Raw genomic sequence first — 24,433 nt, 5'->3', positions numbered from 1 at the left:
GCGTATTCCTCTCGCCGCTATAAGGGGGGGTAGAAAAAACAACAACCACCCCATTCCTTTTTTGAGCCCTTAATCTCTTGAACTGTTTTGGAATAAAAATACCTTCCACCAAGATCAGGAATCTGTTAAGCCACTTGCGACTCCTGCAGCTTCTCTGTAATAAATCCTCGCTTACTTTGAACTGCTGTCAGCACTCTGGGACGGCTTTTACAGATCGCCCTCTTCCATGCCCAGGGTTATGAAGGAAATTTCAAGCGCAGACCATGAACTGCCATCCTATGGTCATGCCAAACCAACCTTCTCTTTAATCTTCCCTACAGGAAATCTTCGGTTTAAAAAAGTCTTTCCAGAAACCCCTCCAGATGCCAGATCCAGCTGCTCTTCATGGAGCTATCTGTTCAAGCAGCCATTTGTGCTGGCAGCTAGCCCCGCCTCCCCACTTCTCTTCTATTATTCACGGTGCCACTTTCAGCTCCCCACCTCCCCTCTCACTGCTTTTTGGCAACAATCCAGACTGTAAAAACAGTCTTCACCACAGAGCCTTTTTCTTTCCAGCTCACCTGCTCCGCCAATTTCACATTTTCCTTTTTTGGGTTGTCAATGATAACAAATGCCTCAATTTTAATCGCTTTCTCTATTTGATTCCCTCTTATGCATCCAGCCCTGTCCAAGGACAAGATAGATCTTCATCCATTTAGTGGGTTTCTCCTACCCACTGGGGGGTTTGCCTTACCACCCCAGTGTCTTCAGTTTCCCCCTGAATCTGCCAATCCCTTCAGGTTCTGCAGTGCTCAAAAGTGAGCCCAAATGAAGAAATTTGGGTTACAGGTTCTGTTCCTCAACCCCAGCACAATGACATCAACACAGAAAGCATTTTTGATGGCTATTGGCAGCTAGCTGTGGGATTGTACTTCGGTTTGGAGAGAGCCATTTACCTGTGAGCAGAAAATACTATGCCGGCTAGTGAAGAAAAATAGCAACAACAACAGAGGGAAATCCTTCTCCTTATTTTAATTTTATTTTTTGTGGATTTAAAGTACTTTGAAAGAAAAAAAGGGGGGGGGTGGAGTTGCAGCTACACTGTGACCTTGGATTCAGAAAGAGACTTTGAGGCCATGGGGAGTAACTGCCTTTGCAACATTGTTTTGATCTACAGCTGTGGAAGAGACAACCTGTACTGGATTAAATCCAAAATTGAGCAACAGAATCTGGAAGATACTAAATTTGCAACTAAATGTAGTATAACCCAAAAATTTAAAAATCGGTTAAAATAGTTAAACTTGCATAATGGAGTTTTGAATGTATGATGAATTATTTGTAATATTTGAAAAGCACACATGAAACATTAATTGGTAAAGGAAAGCTAGGAAATCAAAGGGAACATACAGAACAAGAAATGGGAGAAGACGAGGTAAAAGGGAACATAAATAAGGGACAGGAAGATAAGATGGAAAAAAGAAGAATTGAAAATAAAATGCAGTTAGAAGATTACACTGGGATTTACAGTCACAAAGGAAAAGTAGATAAAGGGGGAGATCTCCCCCCAAAACCCCCACAAAATAGTAAGGAAAGAAGGGGAACAGGGAAACCCCTGGGGAAAGTTACTAGAATAATAAAGGTAAATACACTGAAGAAAAGATACAAAAACTACAAAAATGGGAAAGAAAAAGAAGTTAGGGGAAAGTGGGAGAAGAAAGAAAATAATTAAAACTGGGACTTTTGGGAGCCCAAGAGAAAATGGTTAAAAGAAGAAGAAAGGGGAAAAGAATTATATTAGTAGACTAAACAGAATAGTAATAAGATTGTTATTGTTATGTAACTAATTAAGAAATAAAGAAATGATAGTATATTGTTAATGGTAGAAAAAATATACATCCACATATACATTAAAAGGATTTCCTCTCTCAGGAAGACAGAGTCCTTGTTCGTGACCTTCCAGCCCTCTACACTTGGCAACAAGGTCACACCATCCACCGTGGGCTGGTGGATATGGGCATGCATCACCAAGGCCTACAAACTTCAGGCTCTTCCATTGCCTCGGTGGGTGACAGCCCATTCCACCAGAAGCGCAGCCATGACAGCGTCAGGGGTGACACAGGCCTCTATTGAGGAGATCTGTAGAGCAGCCACATGGTCCTCTCCATCCCCGTAAGGCATTATAAACTGGACACCTTTGCATCACCTGAAGTGACCTTTGGGAGGAGAGTGCTCTAGAAGGTACCAACAGACTCGGGGACCCAGGATCAGACTGCTACACACCCTTAGGACAGCCAGCTTGGTATGTCCCATTCCTGGATTCTCTACTCAGCACACTGGAGAAGGGGCATTAGTCTCACCTGATACACTCCTTCTTAGTGTGCTGAGAGAGAATCCAACCACACCCTGGTGACCATCAGGTCCAGAGCCAGGAGTGGTTAAACTCGACACAGGTAATAGGTCTAGTCAATTACTACACCTTCATCAAAACCGGGAAGCTACCAGGCAAGGGAGCCATGACCAAAAGATTGACAGACAGTCTCTGGGCAAAGAAGTAGAGTTAACCCATTCCATGGATTCTCTCTCAGCACACCAAGAAGGAACGTATCAGGTAAGACCAACACCCCTTTTCATTCACACACAACTTTTGTGTCCTATTGAGGTACATCCAGCTCCCCCCTCCCCGGTCTCTAAAGACTTTGATGTCTCAGTGAAGTTGGGAGGCTTTGCGAGTTGCCTTGGGTCAATGTCAGGGAAAACAAAAGGACAAGCACACTATCTACCAAATAGATGTTACACAAAGGACAAATGGAACAGATGCAGGATTAATGCCAGGAATTGTTTGTGTCCAGTATTGTTTGAACAGCTTTCTTCTTCACAATGGAAAAGCCTTGAAATTCCTTGGATGGTGGCCCTTGATGATGGCAGGCTGACAGTTGATTATTATTTTTGGCTCTCTGCTAGCAATCTTCCACAATAGCAACTCATCTCACTCCATTATCATATTTATATTTGAAATTCACTATATCAAACATAGAACTTTTGCTATTGGTACTGCACTTTCATTCTAGTAAATTACCAATATTTTCTAAATCCAAAGTTGAGAACATGGCATTCCTGTAAAATAAGTTTCAACAAATAATTCCCACAAAATGCAATTCAGTGGTGAGAAAAGTAAGGTCTATACGTAGGTGAGAAAAATCAAATGCACAGGGGTAGAATAGGTGGTACATGGGTCAACAGAACTTACTATGAGAAGGATCTAGGTCTCCTATTAGACATTTAAGTAAGAGCCAAGTAATGTGCTGCAGCTGCCAAAAAAATGCTAATGCAGTTCAAGATCATGTGAAGTAATAGTATCACGTTATATTGCACTAGTAAGATTACACTTGGAATAGTGCATCCAGTTCTGGTCACTATGATACAAAAAAGATGTTAAAGCCCTAGAAAGAGTACAGAGAAGAGAAATTGAAAATGATAAGAGATCTGGAGGCTAAATCATACAATGAAGATTAAGGGAACTAGGTATGTCTAGTCTAGCAAAGAGGGTGATATGATAGCAGTATTTCAAGTATTGCTTTTGGCAGTGTAGGCAGCTGGAAAATGAAGTCAGCATCTCCATAAAGTTTGTCTGCAGAAGGAAGCATGAAGTGCTCCAAAATCTCCTAGTATTGACCCTGGTCTTAATGAAGCACAGTGATTCAAAGTCCTGTTGCTCAGTGGTCCAAAGTCCTCTTTTCTGATGAGAGCAACTTTTGCCAAAAGCACCAAAAACTGGTTCAATGACTGTTGGATTACTGTGGTTGATTGGCCAGCAAACTCACCTGACCTGAACCCCATAGAGGGCATTGCCAAGAGAAAGATGAGAGACATGAGACCGAACAATGCAGAAGAGCTGAAGGCCGCTATTGAAGCATCCTGGTCTTCCATAACACCTCAACAGTGCCACAGGCTGATAGCTTCCATGCCACACCGCATTGAGGCAGTAATTGCTGCAAAAGGGGCCCAAGCCAAGCACCGAGTACATATGCATGCTTATACTTTTCAGAGGTCCGATATTGTTCTATGTACAATCCTTGTTTTATTGATTGCATGTATTATTCTAATTTTCTGAGATGGTGGATTTGGGGTTTTCATGAACTGTATGCCATAATCATCACAATTATGACAAATCATGGTTTGAACTATCTTGCTTTGCATGTAATGAGTCTTATCTCATATATTAGTTTCACCTTTTAAGTTGCATTACTGAAATAAATGAACTTTTGCACGATATTCTAATTTTTCGAGTTTCACCCTGTAGCTATCTATAAGGTGGTGCCTTCCAGTTATCTTTTGTCTGTATATGCTGGCTCTAACTGGCTTTAAAATGCAGTTTGAGGGTACCGGTTAATGTAATGTCAATACTATTGCTATCATATAACAAAACCCTGGGAGAAAAAAAATGCATGGTGCAAAGTGCCTTCCAGATGCCTAATAATTTTAATTACACAATACATATTTATGTACTTGCTCCATGTCACATAGCATCTGTATTAAAGCCTCATTTTATTTTCTATTGCCTTTTTTCTTCACTTGTCTCTAAAACAATCTCTTTGATTTATTTGCACTTCTCAGTCATAATGTTATTCTCCTCCTGCCTCCTAGTTCCCTGATTACCAATGAATTCACAGACTGTTTGATACGTGTGGGTATCTTCTGCTTAGAAAAATGGAAGCTGAAAGTGTTCCTAATTCTGTCAAAAAATGATTTTCGATCTCCTTATCTTTCAAATTATTCTTGTGAGGGTCAGATATGAATTGATTTCTGACATTGCTTTTTCTTGGCTATAAAGTGGAAAAATGTGGAGTGCTTTGAAGTTAGAAAGGTAATTGTCGAGACATAAAAATTGTATCTATAACCATCAGAGAAAGAGAGAGAAATTCGTCTTGAAATAACTGTCTCCATATCTTTCAGACCAATAACTGCAACAATTCAGAACATAACAGAGCTGAAATGATATGACTCATTTACTCCTAACAAGTCTAATACACTTCACTGAAAGCATGGTGCACATGACATAAGGGACTCTGTAATACTAGAAAAAAACTTCAAAGGCTATTAAAATAAAATCCCAGCCATTACTCTGGCTCAAATATTCTTCAACAACTAAATGAAGCCACCAATACCACAGAACTGTAATTGTGTTATTTCTGTAATTTCTTGTCACTCTGAGAAATGTCTATGTTTTGTCCACTCTTTGTCTTTCAGAAATGATGAAAATAAATCAGGCTGATAAAACATGTTATTTTTATTGCCATGTGTAGTGTTCTAGTTGCAATATTATTTGAGATGTTAAATGTTTACACTTTATATAAAATACAGGCTTTCTGCACATTTCCCCAAGCAGCTTTCAATGTATCCATCCATTCAGCTACTGTTATTGAGGAATTGAATTGAATTGGAAGGGACCTTAGTGATCTTCTAATCCAGTCCCCTACTCAAGCAGGAGAATTTATACAATCTCAGACAAGTGACTGTCAGTCTCTTCTTAAAAACCTCCAGTGATTAGTTGATCAGTTTCCAACCATTATTTCTTATCCTGTTCTCTGGTGCTTTGGAGAATAATTTGTGGCAGCCCCTCAAATACTGAAATACCGCTATCATGTCACCCCTAATTCTTCTTTTCTTTAGACTAACCAGACCCAAAATCTGCAGCCATTCTTCATATGGTTTAATCTCCAGGGAATACAAAGGACAACTGGAGAGATAGTACAGGGCTCGGCCATCCAGGCTTCAAAGAAAAGTTCACTTCAGAGCAAGGGGCATAACCCGCTTTCTAAAACAAGATACTGCTAAGGTCCAGATCTTACAAAACAAGCCACGGTGTTCAGTCTGTGCACCCACCTCCTACCTCTCTAAAGGGACACCTCCCTCCCCACTGCCCTACTTGCTCCCACATGTTTCTACTGCTGTCCCACCCTTTAAGAGCTCAGCTCACTTCCCTCCATCCCGTTTCCCCTCCTTCAGATACCTCTTACTTACTCTCCCCGCTTCTTCCCTAATAACTGCCTCTTTCTTCATCCAAATGTACAGACAGCAAATATGCACACATCTCACAGCGCTGGAGGGACTCACCCTGACAGATGTCATCTCTAATTCCAAGGGAGCAATGCCTTTTCTAGAAAATAGAGGTGGGGAGGGGTGAGAGCAGAGCAGAAGAAGGGGGTCTGGTGGATGGTCTGTTCACCTGCTACAGGATTGCAGAGGGAGTCAGAAGAATGTGGTTGGGCGGTGGCCATTGGCATGCTGCCCTGAGCTGTTTTTGTCCTGTTCTGATGTAGCGCCAACAGCTCAGGCTGAGCTATATGGAAACAGGGCAATGCAGCTTCCATACAGTGGAAGCTTTGGAGAAAGGGTGCTTGTGTCTGCTTTGGAAGGTTGAAGGAAGAAGGGTTGCCTCCTGCCCCGAATTAGCAGCCCAAGCTCCATTTGCATGAAGGACAGGAGGGAAGGGTGTGTCTGGTCTGGAGAGGGCCTGGCTGGGGACCTGTAGGCCAGCATACAATTTTCCGCCTACTGTCAGCTGCCCTGCTCCCTCTTGGCAGTTCTCCAGCCTGCCAGAGCATTGCCTTCCCTGCTCCCAGAAGACATGGTCTCTCTGCAGCTGGCCAAGGAGGGCACCAGCAAGGAAAGAGGTTCACAAGCTTGTGGGATTATGGAACTATTTGTCTGAGGTTTTTACAGTCTGCCTGGACAGTGAAATCCAAAACTTGCCCAGGAAATGAGAGGGGCGCATAAGCGAGTCCCTCCAGCACCATGAGATTTGTGCATGTTTGCTCTGTGTGTATGTTAAGTCCGAGAAGGAGGAGACAACTTGGCTGAACTTTTCCTGCCTTGGAAGCTGCTTGAAAGGCAGCTGCCACAGCCTGTCCCTTTAAGGTTCCCCCTCTCTCATGCCACCTGGGTTCAGCTTGCGGAGCAAATGGAACTGGGAGAATCGAGTTCTTTTCCTTTGGTGGCAGCGGCCCTGCTTGGTTGCCTTTGAACAGGGCCAGATGGTGGGCAGCATCAAAATACCTTAAAGGGACAGGCCATGGCAGCTGCCATCCGAACAGCTTTGCTGTGAAGGGAGGCAGGAAAAGTTTGGCCAGATTGTCTCCTCCTTCTCAGCCTCAAACATACACACAGAGTAAACAGGTACACACCTCACAAAGGGGTGACTTGGCGAAGGGTGAGACAGCAGTGAAAATGTGGGAGCAGCAAGGAGGTGTCCCTTTAGAAAGGCAGGAAGTGGGTGCCCAGACTGAATACTGCGGCTTGTTTTGTAGGAGCTTAGCAGGAACAGTTAGAAAGCAGCATCGGTTGTATTCCTTGCTCTGAAGCAAACTTTTCTTTGAAGACTGGATGGCTGACCTCTGTGCCATCTCTCCAATAGTCCTTTGTATTCCCTGCTGCTGCTGCCCACTGTCTTTTGATGGTCCAAGCTAAAAAAGTTGAGTTTACTTCATGAACCTCGCTCTGATGCCTTTCCATCCTCCCCCCATCTCCTGCCCATTAAATTTGCCATCCTCCCCCAGGCTCTAGGCCTGATTTAGTGAGACGAAGCAGATGCATGGGGTAGGGAGGGAAGAGCTCTTTTTTTTGGCTCGAGAGTGGATCTTGGCTGCCACATTGAAGGTTTCATTAAAAGTCCCTCCAGCACCGTGTGGCCATGGAGCTCTTCTTCACACGGGATCGCCTGGCAGTGAGGAGGGAGAGGGAGAAGGGGGCGGCTGCTAGCACAGATGTGAGTGCTTCTGGGACAAAGAGAGAGAGGAAGAGAAAAGGCACCTTGCAAGAGCAGAGGCAGAAGAGCAAGGCAAGTACGTGAGTGAATATTTGGTCTGCCAGATGGCCTCTTTATTCCCCCTCACTCCCAAGGCACCTGTCTCCTTGTGTGAGAAGTGACTGAAGGACCTTCTCACCAGGAGCACTGCCCTCATTCAGATTCCCTGCCTCCCTTGGCCAATCTCAGCTGCCCCACCAACTGGGAACACCACAACCATCTGTGCCCAAAATCTTTCATCTTGAAATGTTTTCTTGAAAGTCACCCCAAAGGGGTGAGCAAAGTAGGCTCTTTAGCCTACGTTCTCATTAGGGGTAGTCCTCAATTTATGGCCACAACTGAGCCAAAATTTCCATTGCTAAGCAAGTTTTAAGTAAGTTCTGCTCTTTTTGTAATTTTCCTTGCCACCATTAAGTGATGTTCAGTAGTAGTAAATAAATAGAGATTGTACCTTGTTGAGGCGTTTCGTTGATGTGCAACGAATCCTTGATTCAAGGTGGCACAGGAGACAACTCCAAAACTTAATCAAGTGGAAAGGCTACTCCTTGTCAGAGGCATCTTGGGTAAAGAATGGAAATATCCAGGCTGATCGCCTTGTAGCAAAATTCCATGCAGAAAATCCAAACAAGCCTGGGAGAGGATATAGCCATAAATCCCATATCTGTACTCAAATTGTTTTTGCTTCACACAGGTTGCTTTTGGAAAGTGAGGGGAGCCAAATGTCAACTTCTAAAGTTGCCAGGGTAAGGAAAGGGGGGGGGAGCGCATTCCACACATACTTTCGGCTAGAGTCGGATCTCAGATTACCACAGCAGACTTGGGAAGGGTGCATTGGGAATGTGATTTAGGATGCAGACTGAAGGGAGGGAAGGAACAGGGGTAAAGTTCAGCTATAATTCAAAAAAGGCTAAGATCTGACTATGAAAAGATCTTGTCAAAATAAGTGGTCCTAATAAATGACTAATTTTCCTTTGAAGTTTGGGCTGAGACTCATGAATCAAGTAGGGCATTTTTTGGAAACCTGACAGTTGGCCATACCCACCCAGTCACATGACCACCCAGCCATGACTTCCCAGCAGAGAACCGATTGTTAAATTATTTGAATCCCACCAGTGCCCCCACTGCCGTATCGCTAGCATCAGTTTGTATTACAAATGTGTCAGCCTCTGCTTTGCTTACTTACTATCTGCTGCCATAGAAACGGGGAAGGTGGGGCATGGTATTTGGAATGGGAATAAATGGTACAGGATATGAAAAAGGGAGTTTTCTTCTCACCATCTTCTTGTAAAGTGTTGCCATGACTACTATCAAGTGGCATAGAGAAGGGAGGAGAATTCCATGCATACTTTTGGCAAAAGTCAGGTCTCATATGCACATGTCCATAACCTACCGTAGCATCTTGTTGGTAAATGTGAGTTATGACCAAGGCAGAGGGGAGGGGACACGGGGGCAAAGTTCAGATGCTATTAAGTGTAAATCAGTTTCGGCTCCGCAGGAGTACACATCAGAATGTTGATCCTAATAAATGAATGGATTTGTTTTGAACTTTGTCTCAAGGCTCGTAAACTAATTAGGTCATCTTCTGGAAACTTCACAGAGAGCCAAAACTGACTTTTAAAAATCTATCAAGATTTCCAGGTTTCCTGAATCCCGGGCTCTCCGAGCACTCCCCCAATATTTGGGGTGCTTGGAGGGAAAATCAGGCAACAGGAGGCTGAAGAAAGCTGGAGGTAAGCGGCAATGCCAAGCAGCGATGCCTTTCCCAGCAGCAGAAGCAAGAATGGATGAGTACTGGTGGAAATTAGCCCCTAAGCTGGTAAGGGTGGACTGGAGGTGAGACTGGGCACAAGCCAGGCTCCCAAAGCCCCAAATGGAATCCCTGGAGAGGGCAATAGAGCAACAGAGGGAGGATTTTGACCAGATCACCCTTGCTGATGAGGAGCCATAATGCTGCCCAAAAGAGAGTGTAGGGACATCTGATCATGTTGAGGAGAAGAGACACAGACTGGAGCGCAACCCCCCTCCTCCACCCAATAGAAGGAGAAGGAGACTGAAACTGCAACCAGTGCCTCTCCCACACAGCAGGCAGGTTGCCTAGGGCAGACAAACCCCTCCCTCCCTCCGAACTGGAGATGAAGAGACAAACGGGGGAAAACCCCGAACTGCTGCAAACAGTAGCAGAGCCAACGAGGCCGTGGGAGGAGATCGCAATGGACTTTATAGTAGAATTGCCAAAAAGTGGGGGAAACAAAGTGATTTGTGCTATAATAGACCTGTTCTCCAAACAGGCACACTTCATACCATGCAGTGGACTACCCTCAGCTCACAAGCTGGCTAAACTGTTTGTGAAGCATATTTACCGACTGCATGGAGTACCTCAAAGAATTATTTCAGACAGAGGGGTCCAGTTCAGAGCTACGTTCTGGAGGGAGTTCCTGTGGTCCATTGGGTCATCTCAGGGTCTTAGTTCAGCTTTTCATCCGAGCACCAATGGGGCAGCAGAGAGACTGAACACCATGGTAGAGCAGTACCTGAGGTGTTACGTGAACTATCAGCAGTCCAATTGGGCAGACCTTTTATCTTTTGCTGAAACTGACTTTTAAAAATCTATCAAGATTTCCAGACATTCTGATGAATGCACAATGAAAGATGGACTGGCTTGGGTGGGAGCTAAGCTGTATGTTCCTGCCAGCCTAAAAACTATTGTCTTTCAACAGTCCCATGACTCGAGAATGGCGGGCCATTTTGGATTTGTAAAAACTTTGCATTTGATTAAGAGGCAATTTTGGTGGCTTCCCTGAAAAAAGACATTGAGTCCTACATAGCCAGTTAAGTTAATTATTTATAGTCACAGACCAAAACACTACCACTACAAAAGAGACACAGCAGCCAGTCACCAAAAGCTCAACTAAGGGAGGTTACAGCTTTCTCCTCTAATGGTCACAGCTCTCAAGAAAAACCTTGAAACCTGAGAGGTGATGTACAAGGAGACATCCCCAAGGCAATGCACAAGCAAATCACAGCCATCAGGTCCAGAAGTGACGATTTCAGGAACAGACAGTAACCTAGATCTGTCTGCGCTATACATAGGGCAAAATAGAAGGACATGCTCCGCTGTCTCAACCTCGGCTCTGTCAGACATAGCCAGTTGTCCTGTCTGTGCCACCACAAAAAGACCACAGGGGAAGCCCCAAGGTCTCCTTCAAAGTGTTGCCCGTCCTGGGGCCCCGTGGAAGGAGATATCGATGGATTTTATTGTCGAGTTACCAGAAAGCCTTGGAAATATCGTCATTTGGGTAATCACCGATATGTTCTCCAAACAGGTCCATTTTGTGCCTTGTTCTAAGATCCCATCAGCGAAGTCATTGGCTAAATTGTTTATTTTACACGTATATAGACTACATGGAGTGCCTGAACGCATTATTTTGGACAGGGGGGTCCAATTCACCTCCCACTTTTGGAAAGAGTTCCTGAAATTGATTGGCTCTGCCCAGGGACTAAGCTCCGCCCACCATCCACAGACTAATGTGGCTTGTGAACGGGCTAACTTGGTTCTGGAGCAGTACCTTCGGTGTTTTATCAATTATCAACAGGATAATTGGGCTGAACTTTTGCCACATGTAGAGGTGGCATATAATAATTTAGTACATAGCAGTACTGGAATGACCCCTTTTAAAGTTGTGTTTGGCCAGGATTTTGTACCGATTCCTGAATTGCCTCAAGAGAAACCTCAAATTTTATCCTTGTCTGAGTAGAGTAATCAGCTTCAGCAATTTTGGCCAATGACTCACAAAGCCTTAGATGTGACTCACCATGCTCACAAAAAGCAGGCGGATAAAAAAAAGGCCCAAGCCTAAATAGTACCAAGTTGGGGGTAGGGTGTTTTTGTCCACTAAATTTCTGCAAACCACCCAGAAGTCGAAGAAGCTGGGTCCGAAATATGTGGGTCCGTTTCCCATTGTGAAAATCATAAATCTGGTATCAGTAAGATTGGAACTGCTGAAAATCCTTAGGATGATTTATCCTGTTTTTCATGTGAACTTACTGAAACCAGAGCACACTTCTTCCATTTGTCCCCCTCAACCTTCACTCCCTGTTCCTCTTCTTATTGATGGAGAGCAACATTTTGAGGTTAAAGAAATCTTAGATTCCAGAAAACATAGAGGATGTATCCAGTATTTGGTGTCCTGGAAACATTTCCCCCCTTCCCAGACTGAATGGGTGGACAAATCCCACATCAGGGCTCCCAAATTCTTACAGAAGTTCTACACCAAATATCCTGATAAGCCTTAATTTTAATAATGCTGATGGTTGTTATTGTTGACTTTTGTTTCCTATTTCCCCAGGGATGATGTCCTTTTCTGAATGAGGGCCGGATGTCAGCCTCTGCTTCGCTTACTTACTATCGGCTGCCATAGAAATGGGGAAGGTGGGGGCATGGTATTTGGGATGGGAATAAATGGTACAGGAGTGATATGAAAAAGGGAGTTTTCTTCTCACCATCTTCTGCAAATGCTGGTGGCCAGTGTTTGGAGTTGTTCAAGGCCAACCGTCCTGCATACCAACATGATGATGCCTTTGGAGATGCACCCCACATGACACCTGAGGGGGTTGCAGATTGGACACTGAAGTGGGTCGTTGGAGGGAGGGGGGTGAATTACCATTTGATATGTATCTGTTCACTCTTTTTTGACAGATCTTGCTTTACTTTCACTGCCATCTTTTCATAACCAGTAAAAGTATTTTAATTCCACAAACAATGGAGTTAGAAGTTTTCTTTCTTGGTTATCGAGGGAGGCACGCCTGACAAAATGGTTCCTCCAGGTACGGATGTTTAAATATTGGTTCTGCTGCAAAAGTCATTTAAGCTTTTTGAAAGCCACTTGGCATTCCATAGTCCAGTTGAGAGGTTGCCTCAGTTTGGATTTAATAGTTTGGCGGTAGGCAGGGCTACCGCCTACCGCTGCAGTAGAAGTTGGTGAAGCCCAAGAAACTCTGTAGTTGCTTTCTGGTCTGGTCCCACTCTAGGATGGCCTTCACCTTCTGGGGTGTCAGGGTGGAATTTCAGCCCTGTTCCCCTCCTGGGGTAATTGTATTTAATGAGGGATGAACCGTGCTTTTTCCTTGAAGCATACTTTATAATTAAGAAAAATAAACCCAAGATATATTCTAAGAAACACATTTTATTGTAAAGGAAATGAAAAACAAAACTTACTAGCTAATGATTACATTTTGGCAGCGTTCCTGCCTACCTTCTTGGCAGGTGAACAAAGAAAGATGAAGATGAAAAAAAATGTGGACATGCGTAGTGAGCTTAGTGATAAGAGTCAGATCAATCTACCATATGTCTTAGAGTTTAAGCACAGCTGGCAAACAAAAAACGCAGTGACATGGGGTCAATCTCCAACCCCTTACTGGACCGCAAGTACTGTAAACTGGATTAGTGGAAGTTGCACTTGAATAGTTTAGCATAGAGTTTACCTTTCAATAGTTTCCTTAGCACGTCCTGCACTAACTTTACATGGTCTTCCATCATCTCAGAATAAATAAGGATGTACCGTATTTTTCGCCCTATAAGACGCACTTTTTTACTCCCAAAAAGAGGGTGAAAATCTGAGTGCGTCTTATAAGCCGAATGTAGCCACCTGGGTCCACTGTTCTCTCTAAGGTGCGCGGCAACAAAACATCGCGCAGCAGTTTCCAACTGCCGTGCGGTGTTTTGTACTGTCACAGGCGCCGGAGGCTGGGGAGTCCTTTGCAGACGGCTAGAACTGGCCACTCGCAAAGGACCTCCCCGGACTTGTTTTGGTGAGCGCGGGGTGACTGACTCTAGTTCAGCAAAGCAAGCCCGGGGAGGTCCTTTGTGGGCGGCCAATCCTAGCTGCGTGCGCCCGGCGCTGCGGCTAAAATAAACCCTCAAAGCCCCTGCCGCTACTGGAATATCTACTGCCGCCTCCTCCTCCTCTAACAGCACCACATTTGCTGCCCGACGCTGCGGCAGATTTCCTGACAGTGAGAAGTGAAGCCGCCAAAGCTCCCGCCAAAGCTCCCGACGACGACGAGCCCCTGCCAGAATAACAGCTGCCTCCTCCTCCTCCACATTTGGAGTGAAGCCGCCAAAGCTCCCGCTGGCGCCCCCACAGTTGACATAAAATATTTTACTACAGTATTTGGTTCAGAATCTTTTTTTTCTAGATTTTCCTCCTTTAAGATTGGGTGCGTCTTATATTCCGGAGCGTCTTATAGGGCGAAAAATACGGTAGTTCAGGTACACCAGCATTCCTTTATATAAGTGCTCATGCAGTACTTCATTGATTAGTTTCATGAACACCATGAATGCTCCCTGCAGCCCAAAAGGCATCAAAACTGGAAATACCCTAAGGGACAATTGAAAAACTTTTTCACTCATCTCCCTCTTTTATTCTTACTCGGTAATACTGTTCTCTCGGTTTGGTGAATACCACTCCCTTGGCCAGGTATTCCAGCATGTCCTTGGGTACATGTTTTTCACATAGACACCACTGATCCTTCAAAAATCCATGCATAATCTCAAAAATCCATCTTTCACCAGGGCTGCCATTAGATGTTTTGCTGGTAGGATGAAACCCCTAGCTAGATTTTTATCCACTAAGTTCCTGAACTCTTCCATCTCTCTTGGGGTCATTGAGTACATCTTTGGCTTGGGTAATTTCGCTCTTGGCAGCATCTCAATGAACAGTCAGTGGGACAATGGGGAGGGAGTATGTCTGATTCCTGCTTGCTGAATGCTTCAGCTAGGTCCTGGTATTGTGGGGAGATGGTCAGTCCCCCTTGGCCACTCTGAGCTAATGAGTTAATGGGCTCTAGCTTTACAATTACTCATGGCACAAAAGTGAAAGCTGTTCTGGAATGGCAGGCACCTAGAACACATAAGCAGTTACAGAGTTTCCTGGGGTTTGCAAACTTCTATAAACAGTTCATTTCCTCATTTGCCTGGGTAGCTCTGCCAATCACCAACTTACTAAAGACCAAAGCTGTTGTGAACAAGCCCTGTCCCAATCAACCCCTCCAATGGACCATGGAATGCCAGTGGACCTTTGAAACTCTGAAGGCCCTGTTCACCCAGGAGCTGATCCTCAGACACCCAGATTCTGATCAGCTCTTTGTCATCCAGGCTGATGCAAGCAACATAGCCATTGGAGCTGTTCTTTTGCAGCTCAACAACATAGGCGAGTTGCAACCATGCTCATATACCTCCAGGAAGCTCATCGACGCAGACCGAGGCTGAGCAATTTGGGAGAAGGAAGCATTCACAGGGGGTGGGTAGCATGGAAGGGACTAAACTGTACATTCCTGATGTACTGTGAACACAGGTCCTACAATGTTGCCACAACATCAGGCAAGCTGGTCACTTCAGTTTCCTGAAGATGCTACACCTGGCCAGTAGGCAGTTCTGGTGGCCATGGATGAAGAGAGATATCAAGATAAAGTTGCCCAACCTGTGCCACCATGATAAAGAGGCCGGCAAAGCCTCCAGGTCTCCTGCAGTTTGTAGTCATCCCGTTAGGCTCTGGGAGGAGATAGCCATGGACTTCATTGTTGAACTCCCAGAGAGCCATGGGAACATGGTGATATGGACAGTGATAGACCTCTTTTCAAAACAGGCCCACTTCATCGCGTGTCCAGGCCTGCCCTAAGTCTGCAAGCTGGCCAAACTGTTCCAGACACATATCTACCACCTACATGGGGTAACAAAGAGAATCATCTCAGATTGAGGAGTCCAATTCATGGCCACATTTTGGAGGGAGTTTGTTTAAGTGATTGGGTCATCACAAGGGCTCAGTTCCATCTTCCATCTGAGCACCAATGGGGCCTCAGAGAGCTAATGCAATGGTGGAACAGTACCTATATTGTTACATCACCTATCAGCAGACTAATTGGGAAGAGCTTCTGCCGTTTGTGCAAGTGGCATACAGCAACACCATATACAGCAGTATGGGACATACCCCCTTCAAGGTAGTGGATGGGGTGGAGTTCGTCCCAATACCCAAGTACCCTTGGGAGGCCCCCTCCTTAAGCAGCGTGACAGAGTGGATTGATAACCTCCGTGGAGTCTGGGGGTATTTCAAATGGGCATCACTAAAAGCAGCTGAGGCCCAGAAACTCCACATGGACAAGAAAGGGTCGCCACAGAGACCATTCCACATAGGGGAGAAGGTGTACCTTCCACTAAATATTTGAAACTGAAACTACCATGCAAAAAGCTGGGTCTGAAATTCTTGGTCCGTTCCCCATAGTCAGAGTGATCAACCCAGTTACAGTGGAGTTGAACCTTCCTTGCCTATTGGGGAAGGTCCATCTGGTTTTCCATAGCAGCTTACTGAAGCTGGTGGTGACATCAAGCTATAGGTGTCAACTCGCAAAGCATCCCTGGCCTGCTCTCGAGTTGTCATAGGCAAGAGGGATGGGAACCCATGATACAGCATAGCAGCCACAAAGTGAAGCACATTCCACACATATCTTTCTCAAGGCTGTCTCTCAGGTTACCCACAGCAGCCGGAGGGGCATGGCCCATGAAAGTGCTCTGTTGGAGAATGTGATTTATGACACACCCTTGGGGGAGGAGGAAGACAGGGTCATAATTGGGTCATAAATTGCGTGGGGTCAGAGTTGGCTTCACTTGGGCACATGCCAACATGTTGCTCCTAATAAATAACTGGATTTTTTTTGTTTAAGACTCATGGTTTAATTAGGGTATCCATCGGAACCCTGATAGCAAGCCAACTCTCTCAAAACTAATCAAAGTTACCGGGATTCCTGGGTCCTGGGTTTTCCAGTCACTTCCAAAAATCTAGAGTACATGGAGAGAAACTCAGGTGACCATACCAGAGGGAGGACCATCCTAAGAGAGACTGCTCCAGGCAATCCAGAGAGAGGCAGAACTTGCCTCCAACCAGGGACTTCCATGATCCAGCAGCCTAATTGCAATTGGAGTGCAGCTTTCTCTGACCATCAAAGCTGAGATGCCCACCCCAGCAACTGAAGCAAAAAGAGATGAGCATTGGTGGAAAATATTTGTTGTGGCCCATCAGTGGCTAGTGGAGCTGGCAGCAGAGTCAGACAGTGAGGAGGTTGGGGAGGAACATAGGCCAGTCCTGGTAGCTGAGGAAAGCTCTGACAAAGGCTCTGCGTCGGAGGCAGAGGGGGAGCTAGTCAGCAGTGAGGCAGAGGAACAGCTGGAGCCTGTTCCCAGTGTGCACATGTGCAGAGCTGCCAGAAGACAAGAACAACTAAAAAACAGGGTCAACCTGGGAGTAAAGCCACACCTTGAAAATGATTGGCCTCTCCAATGGGAAACAAAATAGGAGCGAACAGGGAGTGGGCTTTTGCAGGAAGCAATTTGTTCCTTCAGTCATTTCAAGAGTGGAAAGTTCTGTTTGTGACTGTAAGAGACTCTGTGCCAAGTGTTGCCTTTCCCTGCATTTGGAAACTAGTTATCTGGTAGCTCTCCAAGAGAGATAAGATTCGTGTTGATAAATATTCCTCTGAAAGACTGTTTGCCAAGTCTTGCTGACTATGAATGAAAGGAATTCACAGTCAAGTAAATAAAAGAGATTTTGCTGGGACCAAAACTACTTCATGCTTTTTAAGGAAGCCTAGGTCAGAACAAGACTCCCTAAAGCAGCTGAGGTTGAGTTCCCCCAACCTAATGCCCAGAAGGGAGAAGGCCTCTGAGCGAGCTAGAAAGAGTGGATTGGATGTGGGACTGGGCACAGGCCAGACTCCCAAAGCCCCTGATGGAACCCCTGGGAAGATCCATAGAGCAGCTGAGGGACGAATTTGACCAGGTCACTCTTCATGATGAGGGGCCATCATGCTTTTCAAAAGAAAGGGAAGCTGCAGCTGAGCCCTTTGAAGTGAGGAGACGCAGATGGGAATGCCTCCCCTCTTCTCCACCCACTAGAAAGAGAAGGAGCCTGAGCCTCCAGTGCCTCCTCCATGCAACAGGCAAGCTGCTCAGGGCAGACAGCCTCCTCCCACTCTACTTTACTTTACTTTACTTTATTTCGTATTTCTAGACCGCCCCCTCTCCCAAAAGGGACTCGGGGCGGTGTACAGTCAGGCTAAAACACAAATAGGATGCATATAAATAAATACATAAATACATAAATACATAAATACATAAATACATAAATACATAAATACATAAATACATAAATACATAAATACATAAATACATAAATACATAAATGCATAAATGCATAAATGCATAAATGCATAAATGGAGGAGGCTATATAAAACTGTACCTTCAAGTAAAGCATTAAAAGCAGTATTTAAAAACAACCCCTAAAAATACCCCAAAAAATTGAATTTAAAATAATTACCCATAAAATTCCCCAATTAAAATATCTGCCAGGAGGTAAGATAAAACTATGAGTGGGCCAGGCCGGCTAATCGAAACAGGTGAGTCTTTAGTTTTTGTCGGAAGGAGCGGAAGTCGGTGGTAGTTCTGATGTCGGGGGGGAGGTCATTCCAGAGGGTTGGGCCCATCACAGAGAAACAAACTAAAGCCAAGGAAGATGGTCAGCCACATCAAGTGCAGGCTTACAAAGGCTGACAGGAGGAGGGAGGAGCAGTGCTGAACAAACTGCCCCCCTTCAGGGGGAAATTTGATGGAGATTCAAATCAACTGGCTGTATTCCTTGACTCGGCTGAGATCCACCTAGAGTGCTATGGACACTTCTACACATCCAAGAGAACCATGATGAATACCATTGCCGAGGAGTTAGAGGGAGAAGCAAGGGAATGGCTGCCAGCCCTCCACAAGAGGAGAACCCCCCCCCCCAACTGCAAGACATAGACAACTTCCTACAACTGCTAGAGGCCAGATTTGAGGAGGGGCAGAAGGATCCCTACATGGAAGATGAGCTCAGAAACCTAAAGCAGAGAGGGCAACAGAGAGGGAGCAATTGGTAGTCCATTTTTTTTCAGAAGAAGCCTGGACAAGCAAATTGCCCAGATAACCACCTATTGAGTGGTTCCAAGTAGCTATAAAAGTTGATTGTGGATTGCACACTAACGACATGAGAAAGCAACTGGACACCAAAGAGTGGGGTAAACCAGACCACAGATGTGCACGGTTGAAACTTTCAGTGGTTCCTCCTCCCCCACTGCAGAGACCATCCAGCTGACGGGGAGCCACAGCACCATAGCCAGCAACAAAACAAACTGTCAAGCCCCAAATGGGTTGCCATACCTGAGGAGGAGGGGGAAAAATGGAAGCCACAATGATAGAGGGAACAACAGTGCAGCAACAACCTGGCTGGTGATGAAGTGCTCAGCTGGAGTGGTGTTGGATTCTTCCACCACCCGCACAGCTGCTTGGTGGCTCTCCAAAGCCCAACTGATTGGCAGTCGGAGGCGAAATGGAGGCCGGAAGTGCAGGCACCAGATGGTGGACTTTTGATGAGAAACAGAATGCTGACGCAGGATGCTGGTGGGTGGGACAGGGTGTGGTCTTGCCTATAAATAGAGCACTGGAAGGCAGTTGCTCCCAGTGCTAACTTTGAACTGTCAAACACTCATTTGTGCCAGGCCTCAGGTTTGAATTTAAAAAAAGCACCAACTGTTTCCAGACCTTGTTAGTTTCTGTGTTTGCAAAGCCTGGGGACTGGACACTTGAGATGAAGGCACTATGGGTGCTGTATCCAGAGGCCAGATGTCAGGCCCAATGGCCCATCAGTTGGCTCAAGAAAGTCCGCTCCCTGGGGTGCAGGACCCACGCCAGACTGCGCAGCGTTCTGCAGGCCCAATGGGGGTTTGGTCACAACTGATGCCCTTGAGTCCTCCGGCCTTACAAGCAACTTTTGATGGGAATCCAGATTGTTTGGTATTGTTCCTTAGCCAGCCCAGAGCCATTTGGACCAGTATGACTGTTTTTAGCCATCACAGTGGACTATGGTGGTGGCTGTAACAGCAGCACTGGAGAGGAAAGCAGCTGAGTGGGTGGCGGACTTGCACGCTGAGCATGCCTAGGAGTTGGTGGATGCAGAACTGTTCCTGGACATTCTAAGGGTCCATTTTGAAGGGGGAACCTGGGCCCAATGTGCAGAAGGAGAACTCTTGATGTTAACCCAAAGGGATTGGCCAGTGGAAGAATGTCCGTGAGTTCTGCAAAGTAGCCAGTAAACTGCAGTCTTGGCCGGAGTGGTTGCTGGTTCATTAGTTTCAGATGGGCCTCGACTGAGAGTTACGTCAAGCCTGTGTTTACCAGGTATCCCGCATAGGCTGCGGGATTGGTTCCAGGCTGTCATTGACCTTGATGCGGGATTATGTGAATTCCGTCCCAAGGGGGATGCAGATACTGAGCGTCAGGGCTTTGTGGAGAGGCCAACCAGAGGACCCCGGGTAGCAGTTACCTCGGTTGCGACCCCCTCAGGCAGAACTGGACAGCAGATGTTTTGGTGTTTTTGATGCAGCCAGCTGGGTCACTGGGTGGCCGAATGCTCAGCCCCTGTATCTTTTCTTTTGGATCTTTGGCCTGCAACACTTTCGATTATTCTACAATGCATTTTCTATTGTGGGAAAATGGGAGGGAGGATTGTAGGAGTTAGATGCTTTGTAGCCATCACAAAATTCTTTCTAGAAAGCCAAGGTCATTCTTTGTCTTTGCACCTCTGCACCTGACCAGAATTGGATGGGTGGAACTGCCTGCATGATAGTGGAAGATTGGACCATGTGGTGGACTTATGGGTGTGGGGGGCAAGATCTTGAACTTTCAACTGGGTAGGGAAAACTGTGAAGCTTTCAGAATTGGGTTTTCCCAGATGTGCCAACATGGCTCTCTTAATAAATTGGAACATGGCTCTCTTAATAAATTGGAACTTTGAGCAATACTTTGCCTCTGATTTACTTTTGGATTTACTATTTGGAACCCTGACACCCTGCTCCACAGGTAAGACCAGGAAACACTGGGAGACTGTTGAGCTGAACCCGACAAAACTGGGAGAAGTCCAGGGCAGTGTGCCAACTGGGGTCATCACGCCAAGGAGAGCCCACAATGGATGAGGTGCTGGCAGCAGTGAAATGCCCATTGGTGCTCTAAGATAGCAAGGATGACACGCCAAAAGATCCAATGATAAGTGGGCCCATCCGACCCTTCATAATTCCCATGACCATGACAGGTCCCCAGTCAGGCCGGGGCAGGGAGTACAGAGCCCTGATTGATATGGGGTGCACAAGGTGCCTAATCAGCTGAGTAGTAGCTGTAGAGCTTGCGTTACAGGTAAGGGAGTTGGCAAAATCCTTAAAGTTTGAGCAGGTTGATGTGTCCCTGTTGGGGAGGGCCTCCGGCCACCCATGTTACCAAGCCCATGAAATTGAAGATGGGGGAGATGACGTCTGGTCCCCGAAGGTGACGGACATGCGCGTCCGCTGCTTGTCTCTTCGGTGGGCTCCTTTTAGGAGCACAGGGGGCCTTGGAGGGGCCCCCTGCCATAGGGCGGCTTTTTGGGACACCCTGAATCGGCGGCAGCTGCGGGGGGGGGGTTCCAGCTTCGCCCCAGGAGCTGGGGAGCATGGGGGTTGCATGGCGTCACTGTGCACTGTCGCTGTGCGCCTTCGCCAAACGGATTCCAGAAGGAAAGAATCAATCAGATGTTACAGCTGAAGTGCAAGAAGTGAGAGGCTTCCCTCAATCTCTTTTAATTCTACGTAATTGATGAACAGCAGCTTCTTTAAATTGTGGATTCAATCCTTTGAAGTTGTAAGATTGGAGGGGGGATTTTTCACACACACACTTGGAAAAAGCAGCATTCGGAATATCTCTCTCTCTGGGAGGAGAGAGAGAGAGTTAAAAGCTAACTGTTCACTTCTATTAGCAATGGCAGTAGGACTTTTACTATAATTGCAAGAGATGACTGCTGAGTTGTTTTTCTAATCCACCTTATGGAAACTTTGGACATTTTGCTCCCTGGTCCCCTGTGAAGGCAGAGCCAAGATGGCCAACTTCCTCCTTCTTCTTTGATCTTATGAATGAAGTTTCCCCTTTGAAAGAATTTCTGGCTTTATATCATCTTACACCCTAGAGATCTCCTGGAGCCTCTATTTTTATGTGGTCCCTTGGATTTGGAGCATTTGATTCTTATTTTTTTGGCTTGGAGCTGTATAGGAAGACTAACTTTCACTTCTGGGCTTGTTTGCCTCACGATCTCTCCCAGCTGTGCATTCCACAGACACCATTTCTTCTGTGTAAGACTTACAGCTATCTCTGAACTTAACATGGGTCCTAAAAAGCCACCACCTGGTAAGGCATCTTTGGCCCCGACATCTTCTACGTCTAGCCCAATTACACAACAGACACAAATTGCCTCATTTCTACAAGCTAAAACAACTGAAGAGAGTTCAAAGGACTTATCTGTTGCTCAAATGTTTCAAACTATTATGAAGGGACAAGACGAACTGAAAAAACAACTGGCAGACCTAAATGAACAGCTCAGAGAAACGCAACAACAAACAACACAAAATAAACAGAGAATTGGTGTGTTGGAGGAAGACACGACTGGGTTGAGGGAGGAGGTCAAGATAGTCCAGAAGGGGAATAGAGAACTTGAAAATTTTATGATAAAGATGGACCTTGAAAGAATGTCTTTTTTTCTTAGATTTCAAAATTTACCAGAGACAGAAAATGAAGATCTCAAGGAGATCATGGCTACAATTTTAGCAGAATATATCAAAAGAGATAAAGAACAGCTGTGGTGGGATATTGATTTGATTTATAGGATCAATTCAGCATATGCTAGAACACACAATGTTCCAAGGGAAGTACATGTTAAATTTCTTAGAAAGACTACAAGAGATGAGGTTTTAGGAGCTCAAAGGGTGGGACCATTAAAATATAAAGATAAAGAAATAAGCATTCTTAAGCAAATTCCGAAGAAAGTAAGAGATAAGAGGAAGAAATATTCCTCTTTATCAAAGAAACTATATAATAAAGGAATTTGGTTTAGATGGTTATTGCCAGAAGGAATGTTGATTTTCTGGGAGGGCAGTAGAATTAGAATTAACACAGTTGCAGAGGCAGAGGCCTTCATTAAAAAACACAGTGCTCGCTGACTTCCGGTTCCGGCGGCCACCAGCGACGAGCAAGTGTTTGCTCGCTCCGGCTCCTCGGTGGGCTTCCCCACTCCTTGGGGGGCACAGGACGCCCTGCAGAGGCATCCTGCCGGAGGGGCAGCATCACGGGGGATCCCTGGATCGGCGGCGGCCGGCAGAAGGTCCCCCGCCTCGCCCAAGGCACCGGGGAGCAGATCGGAGGACGCGTGGGCATCTTCGCTGAATGCTGTGCGGAGAATGAACAAGCAGAAGGAAGCAGCGGCGGTGCGGTGAGGCGCATACCCCCCTCCACTCCCTTTATTGAATTGAACAACTTTTCAGCAGTTTAAAACTTTTTCTTTCGGCTAACTTGGGAGGCGCGGCTGGAGGGAGGGGGATTTTTCCCCCCCTCGGACAGGCGGCTTGGAACAATTTCGCTCTCAGCCTCAGGGGAAGGAGGAGGGGGGAGAGCCAACCAATGATGCCACACCCTTGCTTAAAGTGACTTTCTTTGAACTTAACCCCATAATATACTGATGATCTGAAAACTTTGGGAACGTTGAAAACTTTGTTATGCCTCTAAACCCGAAGCTGGCAGGGCAAGATGGCACACTTCCGTTGTCTTCATGAACTGTGAAACCTGACTCCACCTTTAAAAATTCAGGCTTCCGGTCTTTGTCTCCGTGCTACTCAGATAAATCTCTTGTGGATTGCTACTCTTTGAACTCCCTGGAGTGAAAAACTTTGCTCTACTGCCAGGGTGATTAGAGAAATTCTCTTCTGCCTGGACCTTCTGCCTCCTGGACTCATCTGGCTGCTCTGCCGCTCTAACTGTCCATTCTCTATACTGACTGAGCTCTTTATTTTATAAACAATGTCTACTAAAAGACCACCTCCTGGAAAGCCTGGCTTTGCTACCTCTGCCCCGACATCAGCAACTTCCAGCCCTGCTACACAATCAAAGATAACAGACCTGATGCAACCTAAAAGTACAGAGATGAATTTGCAACAAATGCTTCAGCAACTTTTACAGGGACAAGAGGAAATTAAGAAACAATTAAAGGAAATGAAAGAAGAAATTAAAGAGAATCAAGCCCAAATTTATAAGAACTCACAGAGACTGGACCTTTTGGAGGGTGGGGCGGCTGAGATGAGGGAGGGGGTGGAGGCGGTGCAAAAGGGAAACAAAGAACTTGATAACCAAGAAATGAAAACAGAATTTGTTTTATCTTAGATTTCAAAACGTGATGGAAGCAGATGATGAAAACATAAGGGACATCATGATAAATATTTTGGCCGAATATATCCATAAAGAAAAACAACAGATGGAATGGGAGATAGATCTGGTTTATAGAGTGAACTCAGCTTATGCCAGAACACACAACGTACCCAGGGAGGTACATATTAAATTCCTCAGAAAAAGCACAAGAGACGAAATTCTGGGTGCACAAAGGGGGCAAGCCCTGACATACCATGATAGGGAAATAACCATTCTGAAGCAGATCCCCAAGAAAGTGAGGGAAAAAAGAAAAAATTATTCGCAATTAGCGAATAAATTATACCAGAAGTGGGTGTGG

Source organism: Natrix helvetica (assembly GCF_964273705.1).
Source record: "Natrix helvetica genome assembly, chromosome: 3".
Classification (NCBI taxonomy): Eukaryota; Metazoa; Chordata; class Lepidosauria; order Squamata; family Natricidae; genus Natrix; species Natrix helvetica.
This window is presented reverse-complemented; position numbering follows the sequence as displayed.